This window comes from Toxorhynchites rutilus, chromosome 1 (assembly GCF_029784135.1).
Source record: "Toxorhynchites rutilus septentrionalis strain SRP chromosome 1, ASM2978413v1, whole genome shotgun sequence".
In the NCBI taxonomy this organism is placed as follows: Eukaryota; Metazoa; Arthropoda; class Insecta; order Diptera; family Culicidae; genus Toxorhynchites; species Toxorhynchites rutilus.
Window position 1 is genome coordinate 196459442 of NC_073744.1, and position 15731 is coordinate 196475172.

Here is a 15731-nt window from a genome sequence, read left to right on the forward strand (position 1 = left end):
TTAGTCTGCAGAGAGCGATGGGCAAACAAACAAACCGTTATATTTGGGAGACCAAAATTTATGACCAGAGCCAAAAGTTTAAACAAACCAAGAAGGTTTTGAATTGTTTGCTTGCTAAGAAGCGAGAAAAAAAAAACTTCTGTTTAAACAATGATAAGCCGTTCTTTCGCCGTTGATAGTCTATCTCCGTGTAGAGTTGACAACGTCCAAACGCGACGGTCAGGACTAAATTAGTTTTTTTTTCCGTTTCTATTAGTTTTGTTGGCTTCTCTCTTACAACCAAGGAGTTCAAACTCTAACCAACAACCACCAACCACGGCAAGGTGCAGCAATTAATCATCCCGGCCTTCTCTTGTTGATCTATGAAAGTCGAGGCCAAACCACCCGCGGAGTCGTCTACTTTTACCTTCGCTTCTCCGCCATTATCTTCGTTTATCTAATTTTGCACTTTCATCCTTCTCAGAGTGCGAATTCCGACTGACCAAAGCATCGATTCCGGGTCCGACCGGTGCGGTTTGGTTTTCTGTTGTGTAAATGGAGATAGTCATTCATGGGCTCCCTCCCCGAAGCCTAACCCAGTCGTTCAAGAAATCAGGAGGCCCACCAAAAAGAGAGAGGGACGATTAATTTTTGCACACCAGATTGGAAAGACATGTGGCCGTTCCGCTCGCGCGCGCCCCTGTTTGTGTCCGTCCAGTCTAATTCCACATATCTAATGGTTTTCGGGGCCGCTTTTGATGCGAACGAAGGAAACATTGTGTAAACCCATCCCCGGGAACACTGGGGAACGAATTTGACAAATGGATAGTTTTTGCAACAAAACGGTATTCTCTCCCCCCGGAAGACGCGATCATGTGGTGCCATTGTAGGTAATTAATCGCAGGGTTTAGTTTTCTGTGGGTCATTTGTCACCCTGGCGGTAGTGCATTCCACCTGGAAGGATTCGAATAGCGACTCATCACTGTCGGAGTGGTGAGCAGTGGCCAACTTGATTAATGAGTGATGCCTTTGGCTTGCATTTTTGTTTAGAACCCGGAGGAGGGATAGTAATCTTGTGCCATTCACACTTTTTTTCTATTCAAAAAGTCACATTAACAAATGAGGGTAACACAATGTGTTTGAACATTCATTCGGTGCGGTGCTTCCGAAAAAAATCTTTGGATGTTGCCAGGTAACCTAATTTCTGGCCAACTTTTGTGTTTCTCTTCTTCATCTCTAATCAGCTTGTGCCCCGTGATGGAAGCAATGTTTATAAACACATAAGTCACGGAAATACTCGAAATGGAGGTGATTTTTAACCTCCGATAAGAGCAGATTGTGTGCACACCGAGAGTTCGGTGCTGAGATGCCATCGAAATGTACAAGGCTGAACGTTGCACTCCATTGGAGCGCATTACATCAGCCAATCAGCCACGCCACTATCGGCCAAAGCGGACGTTTGCGGTTTTTTTTTGTCGGACGACCCCGGAGGTGTTAATTAAATGTTACTATGTTCCACTTTTCGAAATGGTGGAGGGAGGTAATCCGTGAATGTCGTAATAAACCTCTTCACTATGGAATGGTTTATCTGGCAATTAGTTATAACGCGTCAAACTTATATTCCAATGTGTCAGATTTTATGGTGGATCCCATCATTTGGGACACAATATGCACTTCACAGCGCAGTAAATGCTTATCATTTCATACCTGTAATGTTTCAATCGCATGCCTGATTTCGTCAATGTGATGTGATGATACACGAAAAAAATGGGAACACTATTTTGTTAGAATGGTTGGGTCCAACTATCAAACAATCAAAATTTGTTCTGTAATTTTCATTTATTTAGTTTCCTGAAAAACCACTAACCCAAGAGGTAAGAATGAGAATATTCAATTTTCCGTGAACATAAAACTTCGAATCCACAACCTTCAATCAGACTGAATCTATGATCTTTTCTACATGATAAATTTTTGTCCACAATCTTGGAAGTAGAATCTGAGATCTGAATGCAAAGCCCCAAAATAAGGAATGTTTTTGGATTTCAAATCCAAAGCCGGGAATCAAACTCCAAAGCAGCGAACTTTGCTCCGGAATTTCCCAGACATACAATCTGTATCCAACCATAAATTGTTAATTCCGAAAATAAATTAAACTAATCAATTAATTAAAATTTCACCCTGATTAAAAAATATCCGAAAAAAAGGAAATCTAAAAAAAATAATTCAATTAAGCGTAAGAAGAGTTCAGAAATGAAATTTAAAAAAAACACAAAAAAAGCTCGAAACTTTTTTTCGGAATTTTTGTTCTCTAAAATTTTTCAATAAAAAAATATTCAAAAATAAAATTAAAAAACGTCTTTCAGAAAAACATTAAATTGAAAAAAAAGATTTTTAGGAACAAGTGAAAAAGAAAAAAAAAATAAAAGGAAAAAAAAAATCTGAAAACACGTTTTTTTATTTTTTTTTGTTTTTCAGAATTTTCTCTTGTGTTTTTTTTTTCTATGGAATTTCTTTAGAATGTTTTTGAATAAAAAAAATCGAATTTAGAAAGAAAAATGAAAATATTCGGGAAGAAACGAAATTCTGAAAAAAAACGAATTCAGAAAACAAAATCAGGAAGAAAGAAATTTAGGAAAAAAAAATTAAGGAGAAAAATTACAAGCAACCGAAAAATCAGGAAGAGATTTCAGAAAATTGAAATTCGGAAAAACAAAAAACGCTTAATTTAAAAAAACACAAAAAATAGAAATGCTCAAAACTATTTGTCGGATTTTTATTTTGCTGATTTTTTTCTTAGTTTCTTCTGAAATATTCTCAAAAGGAAAATTCAGAAAAAAATTAGTCAACAATAAAAATTAAAAGAAAAATAAACAAAAAAGAAATTTAAAAAAGTAGAATTTGCATTCATGAATTTACAAATTTACATAATTAAAATCTGAAAAATAGAATTTTTCAATTCAGAAAAACATACATTAAAAAAAAGATAATTCTGGAAATCAATAAATGCAGGAAAAAGTGAATTGAGAAATAAAATTCAAACACGTCACTCAGAAAGAAATTAAACTAAAAACAATTAATTTCAGGAACAACTGAAAAAAAAAGAAAAAAAAATCTTAAAATTCGAAAATTTTAATTTTGTTTTTTTTCAGAATTTTTTTCTTAATTGTTATTATGGAGTTTCTTTAAAACATTCTCGAAATTCTCTCTGAAAAACAACGAAAACAAGATCAGAAAAAAAGGAAATTTAGAAAAAAATTGAGAAGACAAATAACAAGCAAACGAAAAATCAGGAAGATATTTCAGAAAAATGAAATTTGAGAAAACAAGGAAAAAAATTCTTTCCGATTGAAAAATATCTGAAAAAAGGAAATTCGGAAAATTTATAAAATAAGGATAATTCATAAATAAAATTTTAAAAAATAACACAAAAACGAAATGTTTGAAACTTTTTTTCGGATTTTTTTTTTCTAAAATTTTGTCTAAACTTTTTCACAAGGAAAATTCAGAAAAAAATCAGTCTGCAAGAAAAATATTAAAAAACAACCAAAAAAAGGAATAAAACAAAAACCCATTTAATAAATTTGTGAATGATTAACAAAACGAACAGCCATAAGAAAAATCTGAAAAATGAAATTTAAGAACCAAAATTGAATAGCATTGAGACCTTTTTGTAGCGATACAGTCTATGGAATTGATGAACAATTCGAGACGGTGATAAAAAAAATAAATTCAGAAAAACGTACAACAGAAAAGAAAATTCTGGAAATCAATAAATGCAGAAAAAAGAGAATTCAGAAATACAATTCAAAAACGTCGTTAAGAAAAAAAATTTAATTGAAAAAATTGAATTTCAGGAACAAGTGAAAAAGAGAAAAATCTCAAATTAGAAAATTTTAATTTTTTATTTCTGCATTGTTTTTCGGAAGTTTTTTTCTTGATTCTTGGATTTCTATGGAATTTCATTCATTGTGTTTTTTAATAAAAAAAAGCGAGTTTAGAAAAGAATAAAAAATATTCTAAAAGAAACGAAATTCTGAAAAAATAAACGAAATATGAAAACAAAATCAGAAACAAGTAAATTTAGAAAAAAATAAGGAGAAAAATTAAAAGCAAGAAAATCAAGAAGAGAATTCAGAAAAACGAAATTTGAAAACCTAACGGAAATTTTAAATTTCAATTGTTTTTTCTTGTCTTGTTGTCTGAAAGAATGTTTTTTTCTTGATTTTTTTATATGGATTGCTTCAGAATGTTTTTGAATTAAAAAAAAGCGCATTTAGAAAAAAAATGAAAAACCTTCAGAAAGAAACGAAATCCTGAAAAAAACAAAATTTGAAAACAAAATCAGAAAAAAATAAGGAGAAATTACAAGCAGACGAAAAATTAGGAAGAGAATTTAGAAAAATGAATGAATACAAAATCTAAAAAAAGCAATTAAGAAAAAGGAATTTGAAGAATAAAATACAGGAAAAAAACAAAAAAAAAATAAATTCGAGATTTAAAAACGAAACTCAAAAATAAAGAAAACTCAGAAATGAATTAACGAGAGAAAATCAAAATAAAAGAGAGAGATTTCAACAAAACATGCTCAGAAAATAGAAAAGGAGAATAATTCAGAGAAAAAAAAATTAGGAAAGCATATAACCAAAAAAACAAAAATTTAAATAATTAAAACAAAATCAGGAAAAAAAAATTCTCAAATGTAAATTCAGTAAATTCAGAAAAAAAACAAAGAAAAAACTAAAAAAAACAGAAATTCTTTCTTTATGATACTTTCTTGCAATGAAATTGAAATTTGTTATCTGAATTAGTCAGATTTCAAGCTGAAAGATTCCAATTTCAGGTAAAACTCAGAAAAGTAAAAAAAAATCATAAAATCTAAAATTTTAAAACACAAAATAAGTTGGTAAACTTCAAAAAAATGAAGATTTAGACAAGAATGAGAAACTTTAGAGAATTAATTGAACGTATAAAACCCATGAAATCCATTAACTCATAGAATTCATTAAATTTATGAAATTCAACAGAATCATCAGCAGGTAATTAACACTAGATTGCCCCAGCAATTAATTTTGACTGCTTTTCAATTTCAATTAGAAAAATTGTGTCATAATTCTTTATGAAACAATTTCTTAAAAAGTTGTGACGGTAAGTATTAACTTATTAATACTTTTATTAACACTGAATTGCCCAAGCAAGTCATTTTGACTGCTTTTCAATCCCAATTAGAAAACAATAATGGCACATTATGACACAATTTCTTTAAAAGTTTTGCTTATTGATAAACGTATTAATACATTGTACAAAAATCCACATCTTCTTAAGAAATTGTGTTATAATTTTTTTTTTCTAATGGAGAATGAAAAGCAGTCAAAATGAAGAAATTTAAAACGCAGTAAATTCAGAAAATTAATCGACTCAGAAAAATCAAGAAGAATCTGCGAAAAATCTAATAGCCAGTAAATTCTAAATTCCCAAAATGAAATGAATCAGAACGCTGAAAATTATAGAGTTTTAAAAACAGAAAATATTAAAAAACTGTTTTTTTTTTATTTTTTAGTTCAAAATTCAGAAAATTGAAATAAAACCTGCAAATTTAGGAAATTCACTATCGAAAAATGAAGAATAATGAATGAGTTCTAAATTCTAAAAATGTAAAATTCAGAAAATTGAAAATACAGCAGATTGAATATTCCGAAAATTAAAGAATCAGAAAACTTAACATTTATTAAACTGAACACATCCAGCCAAATTCATTATTAAGACAAAATTTGAAATTCAAGAAATTGGTACTTCAAAACATTCAGAAAACTAAAAATTGAAAGATTTCTGATAATAGACGTTCAATTAGACAACTGTAAATTAAGAAAATTTGAAATTTCTTCAAAATAAAAATTCATGAAATTGATAATTTCAAAATTGAGAAAAATAGGAAATCATAGATTCAAGAGATTCATACAAATGATACTACGTTGAGACGACGAAGTTTCTCTAGGAACGTTAGCGCCAATAAAGAAGAAGTAGAAGCGAATAAAAAAAAGGAAAATAAAGAAACTTATAGAAATTGCAAATTCAAAAAATCAAATTATTATAAATAATTATTGAAATACAAAAAAAATAAAATTAAAAAAAAAAATTTCACAAAATTGAAAATTAGAAATATCGAAATATTGAAATATTGAAATATTGAAAGTACAGAAAATCGAACATCAGTGAATAAAAATTCAGAAAATTCATTCATTCAAATTCAGACAATTTCAAATTTCAGAAAATTGATTTTTTTCAACTGAACATTCAGAAAATCTATGAATTTTGAAAATTCAGAAATTCTAGAAAAAATCATAATGTTTTAAAAATTAGGAAAATTTGAGATTGAAGAAAATTGAAAATTTTTTCTAGACGCCTCACAATTTGAAGTTCAAAATGTATTAAATTCAAAATATTGAAATTAAGCAAATTTCAATCTAAGGGTTAGAAACTGAAAAAATTAAGAAAATTAAAAATTTTACAAAATTCAAAGCTTAGAAAATTGAGAATTCAAGAAGCTCAGAAAAATGAAAATTTTAAATTTAGGAAGCAGAAAATTTGGAAATTTAAAAGTTTTTAAAATTGAATATTTGGAAAATTGAATTCAAAGATTTCAATTTTCCAAATATGGAAAAAAAAACAGAGAAAAAAATTGTAATAAGTCAATATCTCCCTACTTTCGCGTGCCCACTCCAACCGAAATCAATCAAAATGTGAATGAATTCGCTCAGGGTCATCATCGGGAGCCACTAATGGTTTAGCTGCCCGCCGATGACATCGTTGCATAATGCTTCGCTGATAAGCAGCGCGTCGTGTCTATCGGCCTATCGGTCGCACCAAATTTTCTGTACAATTGTATCACACGGAAGTTTATACATTCATAGCAACAAGCTTCTACAATTTGCGGAAAAAGTCAACATCTATTACTGTTTCTCGAGTGCCGTTGAAACGAGTGCATCGTGTTTCTATAGCGGAAGCACTTACCTCATGGAATAGATCGATTAATGTCTGTATGCGCGTGAGTGCCACCTTGAGGTTCTCGAGGACGCCAACAAGGAAAGGTGTAGATCGTGATCCCTGGGTTGTATCACTTGCGCAGTTGATCAGTCTCGGTCAAATGCGGAATACTAATCCCGGATAAGCAGCTACCCATTATCCCAAACCCCATTTGTGTGTCCCTATCTCATGAAACAATTTGGACGGAGCAGCGCAATACCATAAATTTGAAACGGAGCGGCGGCGATTGCTTGAAAGAGAACAAAACATTTTGACGGGGAAGCGAGACCCTCGGGGAGTTACGTCCGACAGGTGCGCGGCTCGAAGCTCTCAAGACTGTTCTCCACAACACAGTCGGATCAATTGATCGGCGCGCTGTTTTTGTTGGATTGTGGCGCGTGCGTAAGTCTGATCGACCGAGGGACATCTGTTGGGGAGTAATGAATTGTATTCAGAGGGGAGAATAGTATCCAACGGATGAGCAGCGGTAACTGCTGTTGCTACAGCATCCAGATCACAGTTTCCGATCCCGAAACAGATGAGCGGTGTTTGACTTTGATCAGGTGTTTTGAAAGCGGAAGAAGCTGTTTTCACATACTATCGGCGATCATTACACAGTAATATCCGACAATAATTAGGTTCAGCGATTGCATCGCAATAAGAATCTTTGCTTTTTCCGACAAATGGATCTTCATGAGATGCATTTCTGTGCTTTGTGCACAGAATTCTGCTTTCGATTGTTCTCATTGCGACGGTAGAAATGGTTGAGAGCAAGTGAAAGCACTTGCAATAAATAACCAACCAGACGACGGCAGAGAAGAACACATTTCAATCCCTTCCTTTCATTCTCACCGACAGAATATTATCCACCACCCTTCGGCAAGGGATCAAAAATGCTTGCTCTGTGGGAGATTTCCGGCTGTCGCTTAGCGCACTTTGTGTGTTTTCACGATCGGCTGATCACATTTCAAGAGCCAGCCATAGCTCTTACTTTCAGGATTTGCTCCGCCTGTCAACCTGGCCAATTATCGGCACTAGTCGACTGTGATATCTGAAGTAAACGACGATGAGAACAGTGCGTTTTTTCCCGACTCTCTCCATGAAATAGTTTATAAATTATGAACGGTCAATTTGGACGCAGCGGTTGGCGTTGAGTGTTACACAACAGAGGATTGGAAGCCAAGTGATCCTGTTTTTTTTTTGTTGCTCACCGTTAAGAAACATATACTGTGGGAAAAAACGAGTCACCGACTAATTAAATGAGACCAATCAGCAGCTTTAGATTCTATGGTTCAATAGATTTTTGTTTAAATGTAGCATCGGCGGAAACATTACTCAATAATTTCATGCTGAAGAATAAGCTCTTCGAGAGCAGGTATCGAACTATTTTCTGTGAAAAAAAAATCTATGATTATTCCATCTTATTCAGTTGGTGGCCGCTGCGTCAAGCCGTCAAACATTTTTTTCGGTAACCCATCCTTTGTTTCGAAATCGATTCACAACAAAACATTATCCATCAAAGATGCCATTCATATAGCAGCAAGCCTTGGGAATAAGGTGACGTATATTTCAAATCATCACGAATAAAAACGTATTTTCCGTTCCTTTTTTTTCTCTGTGATTTTCAGTTATATTCAAGACTATTTTTGACGGTATTTCGAAAGAAGCCGGGACGATATACTGAGAAGAAAGGAATTTTCTTGAAGTCGGAATTATTTTTCAAGTGTTTTTTTTTGGAGTGTGAAGTTGCCATTGGACCCGCTTCAAGGATTTTAGAAGTTCTCTATCATTCATCTAGATACATTTAAGATAAGTTTTCGTTTTATTTTTCTTTCACGCATACGTATACATATATATATATACATACACATATTTCATTTTATGAATTTTTTTTTAAATTTTATCATTTAATATTTACGTGTTCTAAAGAATCTTCTCTCTCATTTTTACGACTCTTTCGACTCTTTTTTTTTTTTAAATGGAGGGTAATGAACCCTTCGATGCTGAAATGAGGGTCTTAGACCCTCCTCCAGATAATTTTATGGTTTCTTCAGGAAAAAAACAAAAACAATCGCAGTCAAACTCTTCGTCTGTACCAAATAGTGACTCTGCTCTTCGCTCTTCGACACAATCTCTGCCTGATTCTGCTCAACTTCCACGTATTAGACAATACCAGAATGCCCCGGCATCATCGAAAAACCGTTGGGTGTAATTCTTTCGTCCGAAAGGGAAACCTCTAAGAGTATCTCAAATTTGCAAAGACCTGACGTCTAACTACTCAGGGGTCTTAGAAATGACGAAAGTCAATAAAGATAAACTTCGTGTTGTGCTCTCAAATTACAAAGACGCTAACGCGATAGTGAAAAACTCTTTGTTCACTAATGAATATAGAGTTTATATTCCGGCTCACATTGTTGAAATCGATGGTGTAGTTACGGAAAAATCTCTTCAACTTCAAGATTTTGTAAAAGCTAAGGGTATCTTCCACAATGCAAATATTCCACATGCTAAAGTTTTGGAGGTGAGATCTCTGAACTCTTTGAAATCTGAGGGTACAGAAAAAAAGTATTATCCTTCTGGCTTATTTATTATTACAAATTATGTGCTTATTGACTTCGTCTTCCAGTTCGGTTATATATCCCTAAAATAATGACTTGCTTAAATTGCAATCAGTTAGGTCACACTAAAACCTTCTGTTGTAATAAAACGAAATGCTCAAAATGTGGAGACGACCATGACGAAGTCACTTGTGACAAAGATGTTGATAAATGTATTTTTTGTGGAGATGTTCCTCATACAATTAAGGATTGTCCGAAATACAAATTACGTTCGATGAAACTCAAGCAATCACTTAAGGATCGTTCTAATCGATCCTTCGCTGATATGCTCAAGGCAGCTTCACCTCAGGTACCCGAGGCTTCAGAAAATCCTTTCTCTGTTTTATCAGAGGATGATGATTCGGATTCTCAATTTGATCCAGTAATCACAGGAAGAGTCAGGAAGAGGAAAATTGCTTCTTCCTCTAAGCCATATAAAAAAAGAGGATTGATCTCTAATAATCCAGAATCTTCTAATTATTCTGCTCCACCCAAGAATAACCCTCCTGGTTGGAGATCTTCAAATTATGACGTTCATTTCCCTGAATTGTCAAGCCATTCTCAATTTACTTCTCAATCGGTTCCTGAATCCTCTTCTTTTTCAGGAGGTATATCCTTTTCATCAATTGTTCAATGGATTCTTGATTTTTTCGGAATTTCAGATTCAATGATATGTCTCATTTCTGCTTGGCTCCCTACTATCAGTCAGTTAGCTAAGCAAATGGTTTCAAAGTGGCCCCTCCTCTCCTTCATTAATTTCGATGTCTAATTTATTGGATGAGTCAGGAAAATCCTCTATTTTGCAGTGGAATTGTAGAAGTATTCTTCCTAAACTTGATTCTTACAAGCAAATGCTCCATTTTTTGAATTGTGATGCATTTGCTCTTTCTGAGACATGGCTTCGTTCGGACAATGTGTTAAACATCCATAATTTCAATATTATCCGTTTAGACCGCGATGATTCCTATGGAGGAGTTCTCATAGGTATTAGAAATTGCTACCCATTTTACAGGATTCCCCTGCCTTTAGTCACAGGAATAGAAATTCTTGCGTGTCAGGCACGTATCAAGGGTAAAGATTTATGCATTGCTTCTATTTATATTCCTCCAAGAACTATGCTTAATTATAGAAATCTTGTGAATATAGTTGATCTTTTACCGCAACCTAATCTTATTTTGGGAGATTTCAACTCTCATGGTATTGGATGGGGTGAGTCTTTTGATGATCGAAGGGCCAATTTGATTTATGATCTTTGCGAGGACTTCAACATGGCAATTTTGAATACAGGTGATGTAACAAGAATTGCTCCATCTTCAGGCCGCACTAGTTGCTTAGATTTGTCCCTGTGTTCTTCCTCTTTTTCTTTAGATTGTAATTGGAATGTCATCCAAGATCCACATGGAAGTGATCATTTGCCAATCACTATTTCCATTTCAAATAATTCAAAATCGTCTGAAACAACAAATATTCAGCATGATTTATCTAGAAACATTGATTGGAAGAGATTTTCTTCAATTATTTCAGAATCGGTGACATTAGTTCATGAGTTACCCCCGCTGGAAGAATATAATTTTCTAACTGGTTTAATTCTTGACAGTGCTATTGATGCTCAGACGAAGCGCTTTCCTGGTAATTCGTTTCGTAGACGTCCTCCTAATCTATGGTGGGACCAAGAATGTACAAATCTCTATAAAGATAAATCGAATGCGTTCAAGGATTGGCGAAAATTGGGCCCGTGAACGTTATGATAACTACATTTATCTGGAGCGTAAATTCAAAAGCTTCATTAAAGCTAAAAAGAGAGGCTATTGGCGTCATTTTGTAAATGGGCTTTCACGAGAGACTTCCTTGAGCACTCTTTGGAGAGTTGCCAGACAAATGAGAAATTCATCTCATTCAAATGAAGAAGTTGAATATTCAGAAAGGTGGATTTTTGACTTTGCCAAGAAGATATGTCCAGACTCTGCCCTCGCACCTTCTCCCTTCTTAGAGACATCTGATGATGTTGAGCCTCCGTTCAGTATGACTGAATTTTCTCTTGCCCTTCTTTCTTGCAACAACACGGCTCCAGGGTCAGATAGGATCAAATTTAATTTGTTGAAAAATCTACCTGATAATGCGAAGAGACGTTTGTTGAAACTTTTCAATGCTTTCCTTGAGCAGACTATTGTTCCGCATGAGTGGCGACAAATTAAAGTTATAGCTATTCTGAAACCTGGTAAACCTGCGTCTGATTATAATTCTTATAGACAAATTGCAATGCTATCTTACATTCGCAAATTACTAGAAAAAATGATTCTCCATCGTTTAGACTGCTGGGTTGAATCTAATAATCTTCTCTCGCCTTCGCAGTTCGGGTTTCGTAGAGGCAAAGGAACCAATGATTGTCTTGCGCTTCTTTCATCAGAGGTTGACTTTGCCTTGTGTAGTAAGCAACAAATGGCATCAGTGTTCCTAGATATCAAAGGTGCGTTTGATTCTGTTTCCATTGAAGTTCTTTTTCAAAAACTTCGTCGAAATGGGTTTTCCCAGAAATTAAATAGTTTTCTGTTTAACCTAATGCGTGAAAAACATATGAGTTTTTCTCATGGTTCTTCGTCAGTTTTACGCATTAGCTACATGGGTCTTCCTCAAGGCTCATGTCTTAGTCCAATTCTTTACAACTTCTATGTAAATGATATTGATGTTTGTTTATCGGGAAATTGTACTTTGAGACAGTTTGCAGATGATTGTGTAGTATCGGTACTGGGCAAAGACAGCACCGATCTTCATAATCCTTTGCAAGATTTTCTTAACAATTTGGTTGATTGGGCCCGTAGATTGGGTATTGAATTTTCTACTGAGAAGACAGAGATGGTTGTATTCTCAAGAAAACATCATCCTGCACAAATACAGCTTAAACTTTTGGATAGACCTATTCGTCACTCGATGTCATTCAAATATTTAGGTGTTGTGTTTGACACCAAAGGAACATGGGGTAAACACATAGGCTACTTGAAACAAAAATGTCAGAAAAGAATAAATTTTCTTCGATCCATAACAGGAACTTGGTGGGGAGCTCATCCTGAGGATTTGATTAGGTTGTATAAAACAACCATTTTATCTGTTATGGAGTATGGTAGTTTTTGCTTCAAGTCCGCTGCCTGTTCCCATATTTTGCATCTGGAAAGGATTCAATATCGCTGTTTGAGTATTGCTCTAGGATGTATGCAGTCAACACATACAATGAGCCTAGAAATTCTAGCTGGCATACTTCCTCTTTCCGTACGTTTTTTTGAGTTATCATTCCGTTTTTTAATACGGTGTGAAACACTTAATCCGAAGGTAATAGCAAACTTTGAAAAAATGTTGAACTCAGGCTTCCGATCTAGGCGAATGTCTCTATATCATTAATTTATGACTTTGGAAAGTCCATCTGCTTTATCTGGTTCCCAGATCATTCCTTCAATTTTGTTCAATTCCTCTATTACTATTGACCTGTCAATGAAGGATTATGTGCATAATATTTCAGATGATCTCCGCCATTTAGTTATACCTGCGATATTCCTGTCAAGGTATAAACATATTGACCCAACCAAAACTTTTTTTACTGATGGATCTAGTCTTAATGGATCCACAGGCTTTGGTATATTCAATATCAACTTCTTCACTTTCCGTAAGCTTAGTTTACCTTGTTCGGTGTTTGTTGCAGAATTGGCTGCAATATACATGGCCTTACTCCATATTCAAACCTTGACCCCAGATCACTTTTTCATTTTTTCTGATAGTCTCAGCTCTTTAGAGGCACTTTGTTCAGTGAGAACTAGATATGCGTCGTATTTCTTATCTGAAATCCTTCAACTTTTAAGTGCTCTGATAGCTAGTTTATTTAATATCACTTTTGTATGGATTCCGTCTCATTGTTCGATACCAGGAAATGAGAAAGCAGACTTTCTTGCTAAGAAGGGCGCTATGGAAGGAGACTTATTCTATAGGCCTCTTACTTTCGATGAATATCTTCATTTTCCTCGTGAACGGGCACTTGTATCTTGGCAGTCAAGTTGGAATAGTAGTGATAAAGGCCGATGGCTATATTCTATCATTTCTAGGGTTTCTCTCAAACCATGGTTTAAAGGGTATAATTTTTCTCGTGATTTTATACGGGTAGTGTGCAGACTCATGTCTAACCATTATTCTTCGAATGCACATCTTTTTCGAATTAACATCAGTGATAGTAACCTATGCGTGTGTGGTATAGAATATCAGGATATTGATCATATTGTGTGGTTTTGTTCTGAGTTTTAAAATGACAGGTTATCTTTAATAGAAAATTTTCGCAATAAGGGAATGCCACTCAATTTTCCGATTCGCGACGTTCTGGCTACTCGTAATATTGATGCTATTTCTTTAATTTATGATTTTCTCAAATCCATACACTTTCAAATATGAATATATATGTTTAGTTTTCCTTTATTGTTTTGATTTTTATTATTAGCGTTTCCTTTTCTCTATTGCAACTTTCTTCTTCAGAATTCGAAAAGTGAGCAGATTTTCATCCCTTCCTCAGTCCCAAGGAGATAGCATGTTCCTAGGAGATGGACATCTCTGTAACTAGAAGCTTAAACAAGAAGCCTATAATATTATGTTATTGTGAATTTTGTCATTATCCATATTGTAACATTTTACGAACAGATAATAGGGTTTTTATGCCTTTTTGAGAAAGAGCATTGGCATTGTTCTACTCAAATAGGGTTTTCCCTATTCATTAACTCGGCTCATTGTTACTTAATGTTGCTGAGCCATTTGAAAATAAATTTAGTACAAAAAAAAGATGCCATTCAGAAAACTGCGCTAAATAATCAGACTTATGTTTCAAAATTTTATTTTCATTGGATAAATCTCGAATACGCGACAATCACTATTTCACTCTGCCAACAATTGGGCAATAGCTTGCCACCATTGTCGAAAACATGTTCAATCACATCTGACAAATCGACGAATGACAAAAAAAAGAGTATTTTTGTTTCGAATGTAAGTTTGTATTCCGTTTGGGTTGGAGTAAATATGAGTTTTCCACAGCAATTGGGATTTTTTTTTTACTCAAGCGTAACTTTTGAAAAGGGCGTATCGATTTTAGTAAGAGAAATCTTTGATAATTTAAATATACACTAAGAAAAAAAAATAGTACTTTGCAATGTCTAAAATACGTATTTTTAATATATTGTGATGTGATTTTCATGTAGAAAATTTAAAAAATAAATCCGAGATGGTAAAACTATTTTCGACGAACTCTGTGGAACATCGAATTTTTATGAATTTTAGAAACTTCGAATTTTTGTATGTTAACAATCATTTTTAGGCACAAATTGTGCATCCTGATGTGATTAAAAACAAAAAAAAACTCATTATCGATCTCCTTCTAAATAGATCCATTCTCGAGTTATGAAGAAAATATTTCTCATTTATTGTCTTTCTTATAATAAATAGGCCCTTTTTATGTGTTTGTCGTGTTATGCCATCATGTTCATGATTTTTTATGAATTTGCTTAAGATTTCAAAATGATCCGCAAATTTTTAAAGATCCCATCCCATGAACGTAATCACTGACACGGTTAAGAAACGTTTTTCAGATGAACATTTCTTAACGTTTTTTCGGAAACGGTCTACAACACGAGACAATTTTATTGCAGTCCATTGTGGTATACTGTTATTCACTCCACAAAGAAGATTGTTCGACTGATGAACGATGTTCGTATCCCCATATACATATACAGAGGTACCCTCAAGATACCCGACTTCAGGTACAATGTAGGCATAACGTAAACAAGTTAATTATTTTTGTACCCATAACGTCCGGTTGAATCAAAGATTTTCTACATAACTTCTATTTGATATGAAAGAATAAAAAAAATAAAAATATATATATTACTAGCTAACCCGGCAAACTTCGTCCCGCCCATTTACTTGATTAATTCTCGAGTAATGCAGAAATTGGTGTTTTATTTGTATGGCAGCCACCCCTAGGAGAGGGGGGAGGGGTATCTAACCACCATAGAAACATTCATTGCACCCTAAAGTTTCCATATGCCTAATTTGGTTTAATTTGCTTGATTAATTCTCGGGTAATGCAAAAATTTGTGTTTCATTTGTACGGCA

General features: G+C 33.8%; 1 protein-coding gene across 2 annotated transcripts in view; it reads right to left on the minus strand.

Annotated features, from left to right (window-relative positions):
* Positions 1-15731, minus strand: part of LOC129762175 (mitochondrial cardiolipin hydrolase-like) — a 332776-nt gene that overhangs the window by 197455 nt on the left and 119590 nt on the right. The window lies entirely within an intron of this gene.